The following is an 8,469-nucleotide window of genomic DNA, read 5'->3' as shown; positions in this document are numbered from 1 at the left end:
CCATGTTCACCCTGTGTGCCCACAGCTGTGCGGATCCCATGCCCTGATACCTGCACCTAGTTCTCAAAACTAGGGCTCTAGGATCCAAATGATGGCTGTCACCCTTTGTGGTGCCCACTGTTATGGTGTGTCCCACACCCCGGATCCTGTGCCTGGCTCTCAGGTCTAGAATGGTGTCTTGTTCTAAGCCTCATTTCCCTTTTCACCCCCATTTGTGTAACTCACCCCCTCTAAGAGCTGGAGGGCGGTTTTCGGATCCCTGGCTTCCAACTATCAGGTATTTGGTGATTTTGTTTTGATCACTTGGTGGCACCAAAGATCTTTCCTAGTATCCTTCCAGAACTACTCTTTCCCTAGAGGTCTCCAGGGAACAGAGTGGGGTTGGAGTGAAGTGACTCAATGGTATGGGGGTACTGTGACTGCCCTGTGCCCTTCTGTCATGGGGATTCCATGCCCTGATTTTTGTGCCCCAATTCTCAGTTCCAAAGCTCTCAGATCAGGAACATGGGTGGTAGCCCAGTTCAGTGCCCACAGATATGGCACATTTTGCACTGCGCTCCCATGCCTGGCCACCTTGTTTTTGATTACCCAGTGAGGGTTATTCACCTCAGAGAGGGCTCCCGCATATTTCCCCACAATCCTAGGTGGAGGGCGTGGGGACCTGGGCAGCTGCGATCCATGTATTCTTTTAAAGAGTGTGTATGTGTGGACTTTTCAGCACAAGCTTATTGGCTGTCCTTTGACTATTTGCATGTCTCTCAGCTATGTCCCTATCTTCTTCTAATGGTGCCAAGTTTTGTGATTCTAAAGCTTCAATTTCTAACTTCTGTTCATTTATCATGTTCTGATATGGATTTTCTTGTGTATCAACTACCTTTTCTGTGTTCTCTTGTATTTTTTAATTTTCCTTTCTGAGTTATCTTTTATTATTTATTACTTTGATTTGTCTTTTCGTATTTACTTCTATCTCTTTGGTTTATTATAGCATTTCTGAACTATCTATCAGAAATGGAGATACAGTCTTCAGTTTTTGTATGAATTGTGGAGAGTTCTCATGTCCTGTTGTTATGTTCTCTTGAAATACCATGTTTCCATATGTTATATTTTTTGAAACTTTTATAGTCTCTTGTGTTCTTCCCTCCCCTGTTCTGATCCCTCCCTCTCCCCTGCAGAATGTTTCTGATTTATAGTTGTCTGTTAATTTTTTAAAGATTTATTTATTTATGCATACAAGAACTGAGGTACAGGTGCAGTGGGTGAGAAGATTCACCAGAGAGAGAGTGGGGAACAGAACAGACAGGCTGACTGAAAATACACAGCTAGGGGCAGCAGTGAGCAAGACAGGAGAGATCTGCTGTGCCATGTGGTTAGCTCCCTGGATGGCCAGGGATCAAACTCCTGTTAACACCTTGTGCCACCAGGAAGGCACATTTATTTATTTATTTATTTATTTATAATATATTTTTTCCTGATCCCTTAATTAGTTCTCCTATATTCGTCCTATAAGTGTTATATTTCTTGCCTGCCCATTTTGCTACTTGAAGTCTCCCTATTTTATTATCTTTGTTAATGTCTTTAGCAGTATTCTAGGGGATTAAACACCCCCAGGGGTGATCCTGTGATTTGTTTGATTTTTTTAATTTGGATTTTGCTTGGTTCTGTATGTACTAGGATCTGTTTTGTTGTTGGATCTGTTTTGTAATTACTGAGCCATAATTGTGACATAAAGGCTCGGAAGGGTCAAAAGGCTTGGAAGCCCTTGGATGAGTTGGGGGTTGACCAATTCCTGTTTGTGGCAACACAATATTCCTCCTCTTTAGGGTTTGGGAGTGGAGACTTGGAAATCCCTGTTCTTTCAGTGTATCTTGCAAGTACCAGTTTCAGGAGGTGCAAGAGTGAATGCACTTCATAATGTTTGTTCTGCTATTTATTGTCTCTACTGGGAACCAGTTGTGTGAGGCATCCTAGTTCCTCCACAAGGATTCTCACTCCTTTAAGGGTATGTGCCTCTACACAAACTCTGCTTCCCTTTCCTCAGATTCCCTGGCTAAGAATACAACCCTGTAACTCATGTCCTCTATACCAGTCCACGATCTCCCATTACCTCTCTCCATCCAGCTCCAGTTTGATATAGCATGAATATCTTCTCTTTTGAAACTTTTGAAGTCTGCATTGGTGTCTGCTTTCCAAAGGATAATAAATACCATTTCTATCTATGGGAATGTCTCTCAGACATGTGTCCTTTTAATTTGTTGCTCCAAGACTTACCCCTTAGAGGCCAGCCCCTGCATTTCATCCCATGACTGGTATCCAGGATTCTGTGGTTGATGGCTCACATCCCATGGCTGAGAGCTGGCTACTGCTCTCCCAAATTGGTGGCTGGAAGTCAGGCTTTCACAGCTGGTGGCTGGTGGCCAAGTGTAGTTGGGCTCCTGTGGCTGATAGCTGGTGATAGGGTTCTGTGGCTGGTAAGTAGTAGTTGGGTTGTTTCTGTTGTTGGCTAGAGGTAGGACCTGCAGTTGTTGGTTGGCAGGTTGCAACAGCCAGAATCTGGTAGCTGGTGACTAGAGGCCAGGTTCCCATGTTTGCAACAGTGTTCTTTTGGTTTCTGTTCATGGCTTGGTCCCAAGACTGGTTGCTGGGTTCTAACTGTCAGCTGATAGCCAGGATTTCATGGCTGGTGGCTGATGGTCATGAGTTTTCAGACTCTCAAGGCTGGCAACTGGACTCCAGTAGTTTGTGCTTAGCAGCCAGGTTCTAGTGTTTGTTAGCTGGAAGTTAAATCTCGTAGCAGGGAGTTGGTAGCATGGAGCTGCCATGATCTCACAATTGGTAGTTGATTGTCAGGAGTAGAGAGGGTCTGTCATCTGGTTGCTGGGATCCTTCAGCTAGGAGTTTGCAGCAGGGCTCTTGCTGCTGGTGGCTGGCCTTCAAAGATGGTGGCTGGTGGCCATGAGCTGGCAGCTCCTGCAAATGGCAGCTGATGACTGAACTGGGATCTCATGATTGTTGGCTAGTGGCCAGGAATGCCTCGGCTCTCATGGCTGGTGGCTAGGCTGGAGCTACCCCCATCTAGATGTTGCTTCCAGTTTACAAAACAGTCCTCGATCTTGCCTCTAAGAAGATTTTTTGTGATACAATCTAGCTGAGAGTATGAGAAAGTGACAGTGGTTTCACTCTGCTTAAACTTGTCTCCAAGACCACCCACCTCTTCAATATTTTGGAAGAGTTTGAAGAGGATAGATTTTAGTCCCTATTGGAAGGTTTGGTAGAATTCATCAGACAGCTCATTGGTACTGGTATTTTGATATTAGAGAGCCTTTCATTACTCTAAATTTCTGTCTATGAGTCTAATATTTATACATTTCTTCTTGGTTTGTCAGTAAATTCATAATAGGTTCTTATAATACTTTGTTTTTCTGCAACATCTGTCGTAATTTCACTGCTTTCAGTTCTAATTCCACTTATTTGTGTTTTATTTATTCTTTTCTCAGCAATACAGGATAAAAGCTTGTTGATTTTGTTTATTTTTATTTTATGTGGGCCTGTATTGTTATGACCTTCCCTTATAGAGCAGCTCATAGGATCTTGCAGTTTGTCTTCATTTTCTACAGTCTTTGGATACTTTTTTAATGTCTCTTTGATTTCTCCACTGATCCAGGAGTTGTTCAGAAGCATTTAGTTTACTTTCTACATTTTGAGCTATTCCAGGATTCTTTTTGTGTTTAATTTCTAGCTTTACACTATTGTGATCTGTGAAGATGTTTGATATCATTTCTACTCTCATATATTTTCTGAGACATGTTTTGTGTCCCAGCATATGTTCTGTTCTTGAAAATATTCCATGTGCCCTTGGGAAGAAGTTGTATTCATTTCTTTTAGGATGGAATGCTCTATAAATGTCCATTAAGTCTATTTGGTTCAGAACTTCATTTAAATTTTCATTTCCTTGTTGATTTTCTATCAGGAAGATTTATTCCTTCATGTCAGTGGTGATTTGTGTTCTCCAACAATTATGTTATTGTTGTCAATATGCTGCTTTAGGTCTGTTAATTATTGCTTTATATAACAAGGTGCCCCTGTGGTAGGTACATAAATATTAATGACAGTTATATCTTCTTGGTGAATTGTTACCTTAATTTTTATATATTATCCAAAGATAGTCCCTCTCTACCTTTTTAGGTTGAAAGTCTAAATTTTCCTATATTAGGATAGTAGTTTCTGCTTTTCTCTCTGCATTATTGACTTGAAGATCTTTGTTTCAACCTTTCACTTCAGATTTATTTTATGTCTTTCCATTTTAAATGGATATCTTTTACTCAATCTGTCATCCTGTGCCCTTTAATTGACGATTTCAGGTCATTGGCATTTCGGGTGATTACTGATAATACTGTTAATTGACTGTCATTCTGATCTTTTTATTGTTTTATTTTCTGTTTCTTTTTCCATTTGTTTTGCTTTGTTCTTTCATTTGAATGACTTTCCCTGGTGATTCTCTCAGTTACCTCATTTTCAATTTTTTATTAATAAATTATTTTTAATTTTTATTTTATATATTTTACATCATTTTTCATTTTTATACAATGTATGCATTTTCATCTTGGTTATTGTCCCGGTAAAATTCCCACCCCCTTTGTTTTGATCCTACTCCCTTCTCCACTCCTGTAGTATGTCTCGGGTTTATAGTTGCCTGTTGATTTTGATTTTTCACTTTATTATAATTAGTCTTATTCCTGATCCCTTATTTAGGTTTTTTTAAATTCCTGCTATTAGTGAGACCATCTGGTATTTTTTTTTCTTTTTCTTTCTGGCTTATTTCACTGAGCATGGTCCCTTCCAGCTTCATCCATGTTGCTGCAAATGGCATGAGTTTATCTTTTTTGATTGCTGAGTAATATTCCATTGTGTATATGTACCACATCTTCTTGATCTAGTCATCCACTTCTGGGCATTTGGGTTGTTTCCATAGCTTACCTATTGTAAATAGTGCTGCAATAAACATAGGGATGCAGGTGTCCTTTTGAATTAATGTTTTTGTGTCCTTTGTGTAAATACTTAGGAATGGAATTGTTGGAGCATATGGAAGCTCCATTTTAGCAGATTGAGGAACCTCCACACAGCTTTCCATAGTGGTTGGACCATTTTGCACTCCCACCAGCAATGCAGGAGAGTTCCTTTTTCTCTACATCCTTGCCAACATTTGTTGTTGCATGCTTATTTTTTTTTTTAATATGTGCCATTCTCACTGGTGTAAGATTTCATTTTTTTTAATTTTTATGTACCTCTTTCTAGATTTTTTTTGGTTAGTGGTTATCTTGGGGGATAGACTAAATTTACTATCCAAAAAAGTTCTGGGGGCCTCCCTGGTGATGCAAGTGTTTAAGCACAGCACTGAGAAGCTATCCACAGCCTCTAGCATCACCAATTCAATCCCTAGGTGGCCAGGGAGCTACTCACATGGTGCAGTAGACCTCTCCTGTCTCACCTGCTGCTCCCCTCAGCAGTATATTTCAGTCAATCTGCCTGTTCTGTTCCCCACACTGTCTCTGGTGAATCCTCACACCCCCACCTCTGGCCTTTTCCCCAGTTCTTGTAAACATAAAGAAATAAACCTTCAAAAAAAGTCCTGTGTATACTGATATTGACTGCCTAACATTTAACTATATAGTTTCTACCCTTTTCTTCTTCCTTTTTGGCATTTTGTTGTTGACTCAATATTTCTCATGCTTCTGAATTTTTATGCCTCTTGTCACTTTTTTTCAGGGTTTTGGGTTTTGATTTTTTTTTTCTTGTAGAGGAATGCCTTTCAACATTTCTTGTAGGCCAGATCATATGGTGAACAACTCCATTATCTTCTGTTTGTCTAGGAAAGCCTTTATTTCACCTTCATGTTTCAATGATAATTTTGCAGGATAAAGTATTCTGGGATGGAAGTTCATTTAAGATTGTGAATACTTCATATTACTTTCCTCTTTTTTATTTAATGAAATGATTAATTTTGAACTACATTTTTTCCTTCCTTGTTGTTAATTTCTGGACAGTATATAATTTCCCCTCAGGTGTGGTCACTGTAGTTCTCCCACTACCAAAATACCCTAGTTCATCATCATATTCCCTTGTGCACTTCCTCCCCTGTTTTCATCCCTCCCCCTCCACTCTTCCTTGATGCCTCATATTTATGGTCAAGCTTTAAGCTTTGTGGAGTTTACTGGGGTGAAATTCAAGGAGAGTTGAATTTGGATGCCTTATAAATTATCTTCTTTTACCTGGATTCCCATAAATTTTTTTATTTGTCTTTGATTTTTAATAACTTAAAAATGATGTGCTTTTTTAATAGGTTATTTTATGTTTAGAAATGTTGACTATATCTCTGCTCCATGGACATCCAAGCATATTTCATTCTTGAGGTCTGAGAAATTCTCAACCATTATTTATTTGAATAGATCTCTGTTCCCTTCTCCCTCTCTTTGCTTTTTGGAATACCCATTATCCTTATGGATATACCCATTGTCCTTTGGAATACCCATTATCCTTCCCCTTTAAATTGAGTCTGATATGTCCTTTTTTAAGTCTTGTTTCATTCTTACATTTCTGAAATTTTCTCTTCTGTGAGTTTACTTCTATTTACAGTGCTTTCTATATCTATCTGTATTTCATTCAGTCTCTCTTTGTGTTCTTTACATATATTCAACCACTTTAGTGAAGCACTCTTTTTGTTCATCCATCTCCTTTCTAAGATTTTGCACCTGCATATCTGTCTTTAACTAAGGTCCCAGTAAGCAATAAAAAATTTATAGAAGAAGACTAGTATTGGTTTAATTTTATTCTCAAACAATGAAATATGTTGTGCTTTAACCAGTAGCTAAGTATACGAACATAGCTGAGATAAGATCTTTATAGTGGCAATAAAGGTTTAAGACCATGAGGGTGGCTTCTAATCCATTCTGACTGATTTTCAGAAATACACATGCACATACACACACATAATGTCACATGAAGTTTAAAACTGAAATTTGGGGGGCTTCTATAAGCCAAGGAACACCAAAGATTTCCACTAAACCATCAGAAAACAAGAGACATGGAACATCTTCTTTCACAGACATCATTACTAATACCTTGATTATGGATTTCTGGCTTCCAGAACTGTGAGACAATATAAATATTGTGATTTTTAAAAAATATTTATTTTATTTATATTTATTTTATTTATTTATACATGCACTGGGTACAGTCCAGAAGTGTAGGAGAGTGAGAGAATTCACCAGAGTCAGAGCAGGGAACCGAACAGGCAGGCTGATGAAATACACTGCTGAGGGGAGCAGCGGGCATGGCAGGAGAGGTCTGCACGCCATATGGGACCCTCGCTGGCCGGCTGGGGATCGAATCGGCTCTGCAGAGGCTGCGGGCAGCTTCACAGCCCAGCGCTCAAACATTGTGCCACCGGGGAGGTCCTATTTTATTTATATTGAACTGGGGGTACAGACTAAAGGTGCAGGAGGGTGAGACAATTTACCAGAGACAGAGCGAGGAGCAGAACAGGAAGATGGACCAAAGACAATGCTGAGGGGAGCAGCAGGCAATAAAGGAGAGGTCTTCCATGCTTTGTGGGTATCTCCCTGACCGGCTGGGAATCGAACCTGTGCTACAAAGGCTGTGGACAGCTTCACAGTGCTGCACCACTGGGGAGGCCCTAAATATTCTGATTTTTTGAAAGATTTATTTATTCATGCATGCAAGAACTGGGGTACAGGCCAGATGCATGGGAGAGTGAGAGGATTCACCAGAGACAGAGTGGGGAACAGAACAGGCAGACTGACTGAAACACACTGCTGAGGGGAGCAGCAGGTGAGACAGGAGAGGTCTGCCGAACCATGTGGGATTCTTGCCTGCCGGCCGGATCAAACCAGCACTACAGAGGCTGCGGACAGCTTCACAGGGCTACACTCACCCACCTGTGCCACCAGGGGAGGCCCTAAATATTCTGATTTTTAAGCCACCCAATTGTTGGTTCATTTTCATGGCAACCCTAGCATGCTAATACAAAAACATAGGAGAAAATCTTCATGACTTTAGGTTAAACAATGAATTTGTTTCTCATATACAATAAACGAAAGAACAACATAATAAATAAAAATATGTGAATTTTTATTTCATCAAATTTAAAAATTTGTGCACGGACTCTATCAAAAAAGAGAACAAAACTTTCTGGCCATGGATGCCACTGAGCAAGCATCAAAAAATTCTTCCTTTCCACTATTAGATTGACAGCTCCTCTATGGTTGAAACAGTTCTAGATCTCTGGGGAAAAAAATGCCTAGATTTGCATTGTTTGCTAATTGCCATAGTGAAAATCATTCTCACCATTGCCAATTTCACTATCAATGTGATGTCACTTGATGTGTAATTGGGAAAAGATGTACACAATAGGCTCTTGAGAGTTGGTACAAACTGATCTATCACACCTTTAGA

Source organism: Talpa occidentalis, unplaced genomic scaffold (genome assembly GCF_014898055.3).
Source record: "Talpa occidentalis isolate TD23 unplaced genomic scaffold, MPIMG_talOcc4v2.1 talOcc4.15, whole genome shotgun sequence".
Lineage (NCBI taxonomy): Eukaryota > Metazoa > Chordata > Mammalia > Eulipotyphla > Talpidae > Talpa > Talpa occidentalis.
Note: the sequence above shows the minus strand (reverse complement) of the source record.